Here is a 15,861-nt window from a genome sequence, read left to right on the forward strand (position 1 = left end):
TGCCATCATATACCAATTGAATTGGTTTAATTAGACTGTATGAGTTAAAGATATCTTTTTAGTTGTGAAATTATTTATATTTCCAAAGGCACTGACTCTACTAACATTGAAAATGTAATTATTTGGAATGCTTTATGAATTCTAGCTGAAATTACCCCTAAATTAATGTGAAGCATAGAGCTGTAAGCTAATGCTTCCTACTTAAGCTAATGCTTCCTACTTAAACTTCTAGATATTTCCAAATCAGCTTTATTCTTTCACCCTGAGTCTAGACATTGTTGAAAACTCTATAGTAGATGGGACACTAACGAATAGGGAAATAGGAAATTCACCTCTGGGATTCAGAATAGGTTAATTTTGTGGAGCTTTTCAGTTCTAAAATATTTTTTACTAATTTTATTTAATTCTTTGGTTATCCACTATGACATGCAAGCAAAAACTGAACTATGTAATCAACATTTTGATTTTTATAAGCAATTATTTATATAAATATTAGGAGGTAGCAATTTTTCAAATAAAAATGTTCGTGAAATGTAATCTCCATCTAGCCTTCAGATTTTTATAATTTTCTCTCATGTTAATGATTCCCCAACTATTTCCAGCAGTTGGTGAAATACTTTTCAATACTGATTTTATAAGTCCTTAATTATAAAAATACCATACCCATTTCTGCTTTCAATCATGTTTCCCACTTCTTTATTTGTTGCCTTAGTGTATTAAAAGAGAATTTAAAAACAGAGTGTTAGAAAATAGATGAAAGCTGTTTTTCTGCTGCTATAACGGAAAACCACAGACTGGGTAATTCATAAAGAAAAAAAAATGTATTTGACTCATGTATTTCTCTCAAAGTTGAGAAGTCTAAGAGCATAGTGCTGCATTAGAAGAGGGCCATCCCATGGCAGAAGGCAGAAGGGCAGGAGCAACCAAGCAAGACAGAGAGCAAAGAGGGGGAGAAATTAATCTTGTTATCAGAAGCCCAGTCTTGTAATAACTAACCCACTCCCAGGATAACGGCATTAATTTCTCCATGAGGGCAGAGCCTTTATAACTTAATCATCTCTTAAAGGTTTCACTCTTAATACTCTCAAAATGGTAATTAAGTTTTCAGCACATGAACTTTGGGAGACATTTGCAACTCATAACGAAAGCCATTCCCATGACCTTGTATAAGCAACATCAACTTATTGATCTTCTCTTATTGCCCCTATGAAATAACACTGGCTAAAATTTAAGAACATAAAAATAGCAAGTATTGGTCTTTTAGCTTTCAGGGTTACATATATTATTTTCTCTCAACCACAAATTCAATCATAATATTTTTGAAGTTGTACAAGAGGCAATACATCCTTGGCTTAAAAACGTAGTTTCGTATTGCGTTGTGGACAATATATAAACTTATATTCCTGGCTTTCCAGATCTCATGGCTCTATAGATGAGAAGAATGAGATTTAGAAAAACTAATTTTAATAACTAACACTGCTAACATGTGACCATGTATCTGAACTTGAGTCTAACTATTATGCTAACATTTTTTTATTGTTACAATCTGCAGATTATATAGGGTTTATCTTATTAAGAAAGTCTGTCAGTCTATGTCATAACAGAAGACGATGCAAAACAAAAAAGGGTTTAACTAAAGAGAAAATAATTAGAAATTATTTAGACAGTTGTAGGCAGAGTTATAGAAATCAAAATGAAATGGCTTGTAATCCCAGCATTTTGGAAGGCTGAGGTGGGTGGATCACTTGAGGTTAGCAGTTCGAGACCAGACTGACCAACATGGCAAACACTCTCTACTAAAAATACAAATTTTATCTGGGTATGGTAGCACACACCTGTAATCCCAGCTACTAGCAAGGCAGAGGCAGGAGGACTGCTTGAACCCAGGGGGCAGAGGTTTCAGTGAGCAGCAATCATGCCACTATACTCCAGCCTGGGTGACAGAGTAAGACTCCATCTCAAAAAATAATAATAATAATAATAACTTTAAAAAAGGAGCTGATGAATTGTACACTGACTAATAATAGCTAGAAGCAATTTCCATACCTAAATTGGATGGGACAAGGGAAGTTGACATCATTTCCTAGAGATTCTGTTGAAATAGAACTTGGGAGAAAGGCTACAAAATTGTATCCATAGAAAAAAATAAGTTATTTCAAGATCTACAGAAAAGCAGGAAATAATCCCAAACTATGTTATTTGATGCCTCTTATTGGCCAAACTCGACAAAAGTTGGAAGACATGGAGCCAAGGAGATGCCATCCTTAGAGATCACAGGACAGGACAGGTCAGAAAAGGGAAGAAACTAATTAGGAGGAGAAAGTAAAAATAACTAGTGCAAAAACTTTCTGGATACATCACAGTGGTGTTAGGGGTCCCTCCTAGGCGCCTCCTTTGCATTCTGTTTGGTTTTTATGTACATTTTTCTCATACTGTCTAAAAGTTACTTTTTTTGGTGGGGTGGAACAGAGTTTCCCTCTTGTTACCCAGGCTGGAGTGCAGTGGTGCGATCTCGGCTCACCACCACCTCTGCCTCCTGGGTTCAGGCAATTCTCCTGTCTCAGCCTCCTGAATAGCTGGGATTACAGGCACGCACCACCATGCCCAGCTAATTTTTTGTAGTTTTAATAGAGACAACGTTTCACCTTATTGACCAGGATGGTCTTGATCTCTTGACCTCGTGATCCACTCGTCCAGGCCTCCCAAAGTGCTGGGATGACAGGCGTGAGCCACCGCGCCCAGCAAAGTTACTTTTTTAATTGTCTTAATCTACTCCTATATCACAGCATGTGAGATCTGTAAGAAAATGCACTGTGTCTCTTTCTATCCCCACAATTTCACTTCTAATGACTAAGATAATACCTGGAACACATTTTGTACAATGTGTATGCTAAATGAACAAATGGGAATGAATTCATGTAAACAACAAAGAACCATTTTAAACTTCCAAATGTTCAAACTTCTAAATTATATAAGTGAACCAAATTATTTGTTCCTGTGTGGCAAAATTTGTTGTTGCTACTGTTGTGGTTGTGCTTGCTTGTGCATTTGTGTGCACGTGTGGTGTCTATGTGTAGGTGTACAGTTTACATATAGCAAGAGGCACAAATGTTAAGCATACCACTTTTCTACCATTAACATGTGCATACACTCACATGTTTAATAAATGGATTGATTTCCATGAATACTACTCAAAATCTAGGCAGAAAGTTTTGTCCCAATCAGTATTAGTAACTTATTAAATTGAAAACGGCAAAATTTCTATATGGCAGGACCTTAGAGTTGACAATGTGTTCTAGAGATCTGTTTTTAGGCTCCATTTTGCACGAGAAGCTTTCTGTTTTCACTTGTATTATTTGTTTATCTTGAGTGATTTGGGAATTGGTACTTATAAAATTAAAGGCAGAGGCACTAAAATACATTGTGTAAGTCTGTGAGGGACCATTCATACTTTAATTCACACTAGTGGCACCCTCTTGACAGTATGCTGGGATTCCAGTGATTAGCTAAAGCTGTCCCAAACCACTCTTTGGCCACTATCCCTAGCACCATTGTGTTCATCATGTTCAAAGGAACGGCTGACAATGATTCTGTGTGTTTGTTAAATAAATAGGCTCAGCTCGTAGTTTGGTGCTTATTAACCAATACACTGGATTTAGACAACTTGATACGCAGCCCACTGGCCTTATTACTTGTATTCCATCTTGAAATCTACTCAGAAGTTACATGTATGATACCAATGATTGTCCTGATCCCAGTTTCCTCATGTCAAAAAAGAGAAAAATTTTAAAACAAATCCAACTAGGGTAGATTTGGTAACAATAAAATTTTCAAAAATGTATAAAGTAAATAGCTCAATGTCTAAACCTTAATGTGACTACAACTAAACCATTTTCTTTTCCAGGTCATTGCCCAATTCTAGAAAAAGAACAAAATTAAGTGCACATCTTTACCTTTCCGTGAAGTATATCTTTAATTTAATAACCCCATTTCTTCTGGTTTCAGGCTGTCTCTAAGAGATCATACTGTATCCCAGTACTTTTTCTTGCCCAAGTCATTTGTTTGCCTGCATCAGTTTTCTAGCAATTTTGGCATGAACGCTATCAAAGACATTTTTTTTTCTTGAAAACATCAGTATTTATTTATTTATTTATTTATTATTTTCTTTTTTTTTTTTTAATTGCATTTTAGGTTTTGGGGTACATGTGCAGAGCATGCAATACAGTTGCATAGGTACACACATGGCAGTGTGTTTTGTTTGCTTTCTCCCCTTCACCCACATTTGGTATTTCTCCCCTGGCAATCCCTCCCCACCTCCCCCTCCCACTGGCCCTCCCCTTTTCCCCCTATAGACCCCAGTGTTTAGTACTCCCCTCTCTGTGTCCATGTGTTCTCATTTTTCATCACCCGCCTATGAGTGAGAATATGCGGTGTTTCATTTTCTGTTCTTGTGTCAGTTTGCTGAGAATGATGTTCTCCAGATTCATCCATGTCCCTATAAACGACACAAACTCATCATTTCTGATTGCTGCATAATATTCCATGGTGTATATGTGCCACATTTTCCCAATCCAGTCTATCATCGATGGGCATTTGGGTTGATTCCAGGTCTTTGCTATTGAACAGAACAGAGGCATCAGAGGCAACACAACATAGCTACAACCATACAATCTTTGATAAACCTGACAAAAACAAGCAATGGGGAAAGGACTCCCTGTTCAACAAATGGTGTTGGGAAAACTGGCTAGCCATGTGTAGAAAGCAGAAACTGGACCCCTTCCTGACACCTTACACCAAAATTAACTCCAGATGGATTAAAGACTTAAACATAAGACCCGGCACCATAAAAACCCTAGAAGGAAATCTAGGCAAAACCATCCAGGACATAGGAGTAGGCAAGGACTTCATGAACAAAACACCAAAAGCATTGGCAACAAAAGCCAAAATAGACAAATGGGACCTAATGAAACTCCACAGCTTCTGCACAGCAAAAGAAACAGTTTCTAGTGTGAATCGGCAACCAACAGAATGGGAAAAAATTTTTGCAGTTTACCCATCTGACAAAGGGCTGATATCCAGAATTTACAAAGAACTCAAACAGATTTACAGGAAAAAAACAAACAAGCCCATTCAAAATTGGGCAAAGGATATGAACAGACACTTTACGAAAGAAGACATATATGAGGCCAACAATCATATGAAAAAATGCTCATCGTCACTGGTCATCAGAGAGATGCAAATCAAAACCACATTGAGATACCATCTCACGCCAGTTAGAATGGCGATCATTAAAAAATCTGGAGACAACAGATGCTGGAGAGGATGTGGAGAAAAAGGAACACTGTTACACTGTTGGTGGGAGTGTAAATTAGTCCAACCATTGTGGAAGACGGTGTGGCGATTCCTCAAGGCCTTAGAAATAGAAATCCCATTTGACCCAGCAATCCCATTACTGGGTATATATCCAAAGGACTATAAATCGTTCTACTACAAGGACACATGCACACGAATGTTCATTGCAGTACTGTTTACAATATCAAAGACATTTATAAATAGATGAGTAATATTTGTTCCAGATTATGCCTTTATCCCCCTTCTTTAAGGGAACTGTGAACGTTTGTGATCTGTTTATATAGTTATATATATATATATATATATATATATATATAACCTTTAAAAACTTCCCTTTGTCTACCTATATGTTGAAGAATTAATGAACTTATTTATGCAAAAGAAATAAAGCAAGCAGATGTGGGAGAAGTTCACTTTATGACTTCAGTGAACTGGTTGTGTTCTGATTAAAGAATAATGCTTAGAACTTCATATTGACAACACAAGGGAAATTAGCATGTCCATATTTGAATTTAGTGCATAATTTGGCATGCAGTATAATACCACAAATATGCTAGTACATGCCTGCATAACAATTTGTGGCATGAATCACATGCAATATTTACTCTGAGTTGGTTTTAAAATGCATTTGGAAACCAGAATTAACCAGATGACATTTTATTATGTATTGGGACCGATGTAACGTAAAATTTAATTACATAATATTTCACACAGAGCTATGACAAAACATATATGAGCTTCCAAGACTCACCATGTCCTGAGGCTCTTTTCTTAAAAACTCAAATGCCATTTGTACCAAGTTCCTCTGAGAGAACAGACATGCTCTAGAGAATTGGTTACAACAAAGTAAAACAAACGATACAAAACAACTCCTCTGCAGCACCCTGAAAAGCATCACATGTAGATGGTGAGCTCGCCCCACTTTAATCCTCCTTGTGTTTACAAAGCTTCAGATTTTTGGTATCTAATTGCTAGCAAACAGTAGATAATAAAATGCACTCATCAAACCAAACAGGATTTGAGTTCATTTTGTGGCTACATTGTCTCTGTCTAAAAAAATTTTATCTGAAATGTGCTTAGTGAAAAGCCATTTTACACCTAGAGAGAGAAATTTAATTAGAATAAAGTGAATGAGCTGCCAATACCATCAATTCAGTAAGCATTTATTGAGTCTTACTGTTTACCCAGCACTGCGCAAGGAGACAAAGACATATGGGAGATTGAGTTTTTAAAGGCTTTTGTTTCCAGAACTTTCTATCTGAGGTTATGTGGTAGTATAGGAAACAGTCTCAAGGGCTACAGAAGAGGCCCTTTGATGCCCCCTCCCATGCTTCTGTTTCAAGAGCATCCTAACATTATTCCAAGCTGAGCAAGGGTGATGCAAAACGTCACTCAAAACTAAATCTGCATTTAAAGAAAATTTGGCCAAGTGTCTGGAATCCCAGCATTCTAGGAGGCTGAGACAGACGGATCACTTGAGGTCAGAAGTTCAAGACCAGCCTGGCCAACATGGCAAAATCCTATTCCTACTAATAATACAAATAATACAAAAATTAACCGGTTGTAGTGGTGGGTACCTATAATATCAGCTCCTGGGAAGACTGACGCAGGAGAATTGCCTGAACCCAAGAGGTGGAGGTTACAGTGAGCCAAGATCGCATCACTGCACCCCAGTCTGATCTGTAACAGTGAAGACTTGTCTCAATCAATCAATAAATAAACAAATACTTTAATGAGGCCCCTTCCCACATAATCTGTGATCTGCTTTTACTCTGTGGCCCTCTCTAGCACTAAGGCTTCCTACTAGCTCTCAGATCTTCCTTCAGATGTGTTTCAAGGAGGGGAGGTGGTGAAGATTGGAGCTGTGAAAATCTGGGTCTTCATCACAGTCATCTTAAAAGGAAGCTCTTTCGCTAGCTTCAGGTTATCTCAACCTGCAATTCAAAGATGCAAAGCTGGCGAGGGTATGTGGTAAATATGTCAGTAAGGTTGAACCTTAAAACAATTCCAGGGTGAAATAACACACACAGAGTTCCTGATTCATTAAAGGCAGCTAAATTCTGACCCAAAATATGTACCCATAAAATTGAGGGCGGCTATAACAGACCTCAGTGTCAGTTTCTCCATAAAGGGGAAATTTATATTCTCACCCTGAAATTATTCTTGCAATTACACAGCCGACTTTAATGCACTTTGAACAATTGTGATTACATTGTCAATGCCTTTATTCTTCTAGCTATATTGCCCCTCTTCCTACAATATTCATCATCTATAGCTCAACTCATAGTTTTGAATACCACCCAGGTATCACTTTTTTAGGAAATTCCTCTCTGTAATTCAGGCCTCTCAGTAATCCCACTATCAACACATTCACAATTATGCATTGGGATTGTCTATTTTGTCTCCCTCAGGCACTAGGTTGTAAACGTCTTAAGAAAGAGCATAGCCTCTTCCTGTGTGTCTCCACGTTCAACCACCATGCCTGGTACAATCTAAGTGCTGGACTAAAGAATAATCATCAGCTAAAAAATACTCTTTACTGAATTGGTCTCATAAATTTATGATTTATAGAAGCAAACTCTCAAAGAAAGATAGAAATCATTGCATTTAAGGATTAACCATTCTGGTCACAAGACAAATGACAGTTACATTTGCAAATGCCACTTCCACAATATATATATTTGGAGAAAAACACAAGCTTGTAAGTTAATACAATTATCTTTAGACACCATACTCAAGAACAAACTAATAATATCACTCTGTTAACTATGGTCTTAGATCAATTAGTTTTCAGACTTTTGCAGTTTCAGAAATCTTAACTTTAAATTTACCCATCAAAATCTATATCACGATGACCAGGTATTGACTATTTAATTTTTTAGTTCAGATCATAAACTCTACATAGGCAAGTCTGTGTACCAGAAAATTCAGTGACTTAACAGGTACCCTATATGATTCCCTCTGGTGAGATTTTGACTTAGGCACACTCTTTATTATAAGTCATGACTTGAACTCAAATGTCATGTAAAATAATACGCGAAGCCATATGTGAACTAGTACAGTGCAAGTCACCAAAAAGAGCTGTATCATTGAAAGATGAGATATCATGAAATTATATTTCCATTACATTGAACTCCTGATGATGCCAGCTGAGAGGCCAGTGATTTGATCCTCATACGTATTGAAATTTTCACAAAACAAAAGTCTGGGTATTTTTCCCAGATTCTGGTATCCAATTCTGCTAGATCTTTCTGTGCTCAGCATGAAAGCGGTGAGCAACAGGAGCCCATACACCTGTGACTATCCATGTTCCTATGAGATTATCTCAATAAACGCTGCTCTTAGAAGACTGTGCACATGTGCATCTTAATCATTTGGCCTTGTTTGCTTGACACTGAACAATATTCCCCCATGTTCTAACCCACAACACAATCAATTATTCCTTCTTCCTAGAGCCTTTTGTGTTAATGCTGAAATTTATATTGGTTGTTCAAAATCTATAATCAAAATTTGAGGTTGCAGAATATCCTGGAAAATCCATTTGTCATCTCTTTGATATAGAGTCCTCTTTTCTGTTTGCATACATGTCTGTCTATATCTATTCATTTTTCATTATTTCATAATTTAATGAATGTACAGTTTCCACCAAGAGATGTTTTTACAGTTTTTTAGCCCTTTTATGCTGTTCTCTCACTTGGTTGATAATTGGTTTTGATTATAGAAACCTAGGATTAAAGTATTTTTAATGAGAATTCTGATGGCATCGTTGTGACATATTTTATTATCCAAAATTACTGTTGAAAAGTCTTATTCTATATACATTTACATTATTTTGCATGTGACCTGTTTGTCTATTTAGAAGGCAATGAAGATCGTTATCTCTGATAATCTAAAACTTCATGGTTATATATCATGATGTGTGTGTGTGTGTGTGTGTGTGTCTTTTTGACGTTTTCAAGTTTCCTCTTCTGTGTTTTTACTGTTATCTATGTCTAAAACTTGGATTAAATTTTGAGACTTCCAATCAAACTTTAAAAAAACTGCATGTTCTACTTTTCATATTTTCATTTTTGCTTTAGTTTACTCCTTATACCTTCCCTTGATACTATCTTTTCAGCATTCTAGTGGTTAAGGAATACATGCACACACACACATACATGTATATGAAATGTTCTTCATTAAAAAAATTTTTATTTGCTCTTTGAATTTTACAAGTTCCTGTTTTCTTGATTCATCTGTCTCATGTTGAAGTATTTCCTCAAGTATTTAGCAGTTCTCGGGTATCCACTCAATAAAGCAAAGCAATGAAATATTGTGCATAGAGAAAGCATTAATGACTAGTTATCTTTGAGTTACAGTCTATGTATTGTAGCCCAACATTTTATTTGGGATATGTATGCAGAGGTATTTTTTTGGGTCACTCAGTCTGTCTAAAGGACAATCCTCTCATCTCTCACTTGAGTATGAATAAGCCATACTTCCTAAATGTGAAAAGGATGAACAATGAGGAATTGTCTGTAGTATACTATGCGAATCATTACTCTTTTCACTTTTAACTGTCCCATCCCCTGCTCAGTTTACCCCCATATTCTGACTAGCATGGCTGAGTCAGGTATTTTGATAAAAATCCTCTAAATAATAAACATAAATAAAACTATTTCTCATAAAAGGAAGAGTCAGTGGAGGAAGAAGGAGTAATTTCTAAGGTGTGTGAGATAAAAGAGAAGCAGGAGAGATACACAAGAATATCTGTAAATATCCCATGTTCACATCTGCATGAATTCACCTTCGAATTCTGAAACTCCCTCCACCCAACAGGTGTTCTTCAGGGCAAATTGTCCAGTTTCTGTCTTTTACGTCAGAAGACACTTATGACTTAATTTCTGCTCTTCTGTGACAGTTGCAACTCCTCCTCCTTCACCTGTATTCTAGCTGCCAAATTTGCTCAAAAAAATGAGTCTGCTCTTTTCTTCTCATCTGTCTCTTTGTAATTTAAGTACATAGCACCTTTACTCCTCTTTTTCTGCAGCATAGTGAGGGGTTAAAGGGAGGAAAATGAAACTGCATGTGGTCAATACCTTGCATTATATTTATTAGGTTGGCTAAAAGCTATTGCAGATTTTGCCATTGAAAGTTACAACTAGAAAAAGCAAAGAACATCTAAACTTTGAAAAAACAAACTTGACCTCAGTGTCAAATTATTAAATTTGACATGAAATGCTGAAGTGACATGAGTGGGGTTCACAGAGGTTGCACACATTTTTGCTTATGCAAAGAGAAAACTTAAGGACATGTAAAACACACATGTGAAAATTTAAATGGCTGGCACAGAAAATCAGATTGACTAAGTCAGGAAAATAGGTATAAAAGTGAGGTAAACTTTTTTCAACTCTAAATTATCTTTAGTGCTTGAAAGAGGAGGAAAAGTAGGCACACACATCCCATGGAAGAAAGTGGATGCCACACTTGGAAACAATAATATGGCAATATTAATGAAGAATTATTTTTATGCTACCTATTCTATTAATTCTGATTCTGGCACTCTAGCATATAAAGTGGCAGGGAGAGGCAAATATTCTAATAATAAATAAATCATACATAATTGGTGAAAGATTGAAAACAAAAACAAATGACAGAAAAACAACCCGGATACAAACTAGTAAACCAAGAAACTATCATTAAAGTGAAAAGGCCACCAACAGAAGGGAAAAAAGTTTTTGCAAGCTACCCAACTGACAAAGGGCTAATATCCAGAACCTACAAAGAACTTAAACAAGTTTACAAGAAAAAAACAAACAACACCATCAAAAAGTGGAAAAAGGATATGAACACTTCAAAAGAAGTCATTTATGCGGCCAACAAACATATGCAAAAAAGCTCATCCTCACCGGTCATTAGAGAAATGCAAATCAAAATCACATTGAGATATCATTTCATGCCAGTTAGAGTGGCGATCATGAAAAAATCTGGGGACAACAGATGCTGGAGAGGATGTGGAGAAATAGAAATGCTTTTACACTGTTGGTAGGAGTGTAAATTAGTTCAACCACTGTGGAAAACAGTGTGGCAATTTCTCAAGGATCTAGAACCAGTAATACCATTTAACCCAGCAATCCCATTACTGGGCACATACCCAAAGGATTATTAATCATTCTACTATAATGACGCATGCGCACATATGTTTATTGTGGCACTATTCACAATAGCAAAGACTTCGAACCAACCCAAATGCCCATAAATGATAGACTGCATAAAGAAAATGTGGCACATATACACCATGGACTACTATGCAGCCATAAAAAGAATAAGCTCATATTTGTTTCAGGGACATGGATGAAGCTGGAAACCATTATTCTCAGTAAACTGACACAAGAACAGAAAACCAAACACTGCATGTTCTCACTTATAAGTGGGTTTGAACAATGAGAACACATGGACAAAGGAAGGGGAACATCACACACCGGGGCCTGTTGGAGGGTGGTAAGCTAGGGGAGGGACAGCATAGGGTAGGGGGATCAAGGACGGATAACATTAGGAGAAATACCTAATGTAGATGACGGGGTGAATGGATGATGGATGCAGCAAATCACCATGGTATGTGTACACCCATGTAACAAACCTGCATGATCTGCACATGTACCCCAGAACTTAAAGGATAATAAATAATAATATTACATGAATAGGACTATATATATAAAGTTGTTACAGATTATGGTTTCACATATAAGAAAATACTTTCTACTGATAGTAGTTTTGAATGTTGGACACAAATTATGCATGCAATGTGGCCATGCTCACTTGGACAGGTTTGAATCATAATCCTGATAAACACAATCCCAATGCCATTATTCCAAATGTTGAAATCGTAAAAGATCAAAACTTCTCAACTGTCAATCCCTAAAGTCTCAAAGTCTTAACATCTAAAATCTCGAAAATCCCAATCCCAGGATAGTGGCAACATGTTAGGTGAAACCATTACCTTGTTATTTTCTTTATTTAAAAATTAGGTATGGTTTCAGGAGATGCATATGGGTGCCAAGATGACAAAAGGCAGACTTGTGGACTTAATTTTGGGTGTCAGTTTGCCTGGATTATGGAATACCTATAAACTTGGTAAATAATTATTTTGGGTATGTCTGTGAGGGTGTTTCAAGAGGAGATTAGTGTATGAGTCTGAGTAGATTTGGTGGAATGCTTATGTCAGTGTATATCGATTCATATAAGAATCTCACTCTACTGACTGTTTCTTTTGCCGTGCAGAAGCTGTGGAGTTTGATTAGGTCCCATTTGTCTATTTTGGCTTTTGTTGCCAATGCTTTTGGTGTTTTGATCATGAAGTCCTTGCCTACTCCTATGTCCTGAATGCTTTTGCCTAGATTTTCTTCCAGGGTTTTTATGGTGCCAGGTCTTGTGTTTAAGTCTTTAATCCATCTGGAGTTAATTTTAGTGTAAGGTGTCAGGAAGGGGTCCAGTTCCTGCTTTCTGCACATGGCTCGCCGGTTTTCCCAACACCATTTATTAAACAACCCAAATGGCCATCGATGATAGAGTGGACTGGGAAAATGTGGCACATATACACCATGGAATATTACGCAGCAATCAAAAACGATGAGTTTGTGTCCTTTGTAGGGACATGGATGAATTTGAAGAACATCATTCTCAGCAAACTGACACAAGAACAGAAAATGAAATAGCACATGTCCTCACTCATTGGCAGGTGATGAACAATGAGAACACATGGACACAGGGAGGGGAGCACTACACACGGGGGTCTACTGGAGGGAATAGGGGAGGGGCAGTTGGGGGGAGCTGGGGAGGGATAGCATGGGGAGAAATGCCAGATGTGGGTAAAGGGGAGGAAGGCAGCAAATCACACTGCCACATGTGTACCTATGCAACTATCTTGCATGTTCTGCACATGTACCCCAAAACCTAAAATGCAATTTAAAAAAAAAGAATTTCAAAGAGCAGCGTATTGTGAAAAATAAATGTGAAAGAATTCTTTGAGAAAAATTACATCCTAAAAAATAAAAAGCTGCTATTTATTGTGATGCAAGACTTTAAAATATGCTAATTATCATGAAAGGGACCAGCTCTTATGGACCATCTTTGGGCAATTGCCTATCATCTGTCCCCATAATCCACTTTTTCATAGGTCAAATTATCTTGTTAGGTTTTAGTATTTTTTCACAATTTTAAATTGTAAGCAGTACTTCTTTTACAATTTTGTATGGCTACATATTTTATCTCTTCCAGTAGCAGAGGTATAAATTGTGTGAAGACTTTTTAGAGTTCTAATTTGTTGATTGCATTTTTTTGCTAACTTAATCTCACAAAAGTGTATTACCACACCACTGACTTTTGTGTGTTATGCATGTACATAAAATCATTGAAACTTCCTCAATAAATGAATAGATGTCCTTTCTAAACATCTGCATTCATGAAAGATAAAAGTTCTAGAGATCTTGGCTCTTTGGCTAACTGTACATGCAGAGGTGACACATCACCATTTTTGACTGATCTATCAAAAGACTTTGATTGTTATTCACAATATTTCAGATGCTGGGTGTACAAAATTACCAACCATAATGATACCTGTTTGATCCATTTGATCTGTTTCTTTATAAATGTTGTTGGTCTGCTTATAACTATTATACTATTGTACCCATACAACCATCTTTAGTATACCTGAGTGCCTTTGCTTGCAGAAATATGTATGTTACCGTCACCTGTTTTATTGTGTTCTTATGATTCTCAAATGAATCCCCTTTTAAAAATACAAATATATCTTCTAAATAATTTTTAAATTGTTTTATTCAAAATGATATTGGCAGAAAATTTATCTTTTGAGATTGTGATTTTTTGACTCTAGGAATTTTGATCTTTTGGAATTTCAACATTTGGCATTTGAGATTTAGGATTCTGTCTTTTGTGGTATAATCGGCTCCCATTTGGACTCACCCTTGAAATCAGAAGACTCTTGCAACTTAGCAACCATTTGTTCATCTGTCTTTGGTACATTCCAACAAGCCCTACTTAAGTATACTTCCTATGTGTTCAGAATAAACCCAGAAAATCACAGTTGCTGACTGTATGCAGTTGAACAAAATAGCCAATCAATATGTTTCTCTTCTTCATTTAAACAAGGCAACATTTTCCTAGGTAGAAGTTGACTCATTGAAAGATGAAATTGGAACATTTGTTAATAAGAGAAACAACTGGAAACTGACCGTTTGAATCTGTGTTGAATGCTAGCAATGTTATGCCTTATAAGAGTGTATTCATTAGTTATAGAAATTGATGGAAGGTTAACTTCAGTGAGAGTGCACATTATAATCTCTCATGATGTCAGCTGCCTTTCCTAGTAAACTTCTAAAGTGCAACACAACTGGAATCTTTTCTACTTACTTCCTATTGATGAGTTTTACCTCTGAAGGGGTGGATTACCTGGCAGAATGAAATGTTTTTATTTATTTATTTATTCATTTTCATTGCAGTTTTGAGACAGAATCTCACTCTGTCACCCAAGCTGGAGTGAAGTGCAGTGGCACAATCATGGTTTACTGAAGCCTTGACCTCCCAGGCTCAAGCGATCCTCACACCTCTGCTTCAAGAGAAGCTGGGATTACAGGGATACACCATCATGTCTGGCTGATGTTTGTATTTTTCATAGTTACAAGGTCTTGCCATGTTGCCCAGGCTGATCTCAAACTTCTGGGCTCAAGCAACCCACCTACTTCACCCTGCCAAAGTGCTGGGATTACAAGTGTGAGCCACCACACCAGCCTACTCTTTTGTTCCTACATGAATTTAGCCACATAGCCTCACCATTGCAGAAGATTTTTGTGTTTCTTTCATGAAACTTATTAACTTAAACTTATTAACTTATTACATAATTATTACATGATCCTTTTTGGTTTTTTTTTTTTTTTGTAGACAAAGTCTCACTGGACTGAAGTGCAATGGTGTGATCTCGTCTCATTGCAACCTCCACCTCCAGGGTTCAGGCAGTTCTCCTGCCTCAGCCTCCCAAGTAGCTGGATTACAGGCACATGCCACCACACCTGACTAACATTCATATTTTTAGTAGAGATGGGTTTCACCAGGTTGGTCAGGCTGATCTCAAACTCCTGACCTCAATTGAGCCACTCACCTTGGCCCCAAAGTGCTGGGATTAGCATGAGCTACAGCATGAGCTACAGCACCCGGTCCAATTTTATTTTTTTAATTAGTCATTGTAACATACAATATTCTAAAAATGTCATTCTATGTAAATAGCAAGTGCTAGAGATGGGCACGTCATGTGATAGCACAGAAAACAACACATACACATGTCTCTCTGCCACCACAGATAAAATTTGTGATTCTACCCTTCACCTGCCGCATCTCAATTGCCTGGCACAATGCTAGACAGAATAAAAGCTATTCTCTAAGTTTATTTTTAAATAAATTGATGACTTCATAAGTGAACTAGGTGTTGGTGCACTGTATTATGTTACTATTTTTTTA

General features: G+C 36.9%; 1 long non-coding RNA gene across 2 annotated transcripts in view; it reads right to left on the reverse strand.

Annotated features, from left to right (window-relative positions):
- Nucleotides 1-4,349: 4,349 nt before the first annotated feature.
- LOC144580583 (uncharacterized) overlaps nucleotides 4,350-15,861 on the reverse strand; it is a 514,841-nt gene continuing 503,329 nt past the window's right edge. For both annotated transcript variants that reach the window (XR_013530466.1, XR_013530467.1), the window contains exon 3: nucleotides 4,350-4,495. This is a non-coding gene — a long non-coding RNA (uncharacterized LOC144580583). The remainder of the gene's footprint in view (nucleotides 4,496-15,861) is intronic.

The sequence above is a fragment of the Callithrix jacchus genome, chromosome 20 (genome assembly GCF_049354715.1).
Source record: "Callithrix jacchus isolate 240 chromosome 20, calJac240_pri, whole genome shotgun sequence".
Lineage (NCBI taxonomy): Eukaryota > Metazoa > Chordata > Mammalia > Primates > Cebidae > Callithrix > Callithrix jacchus.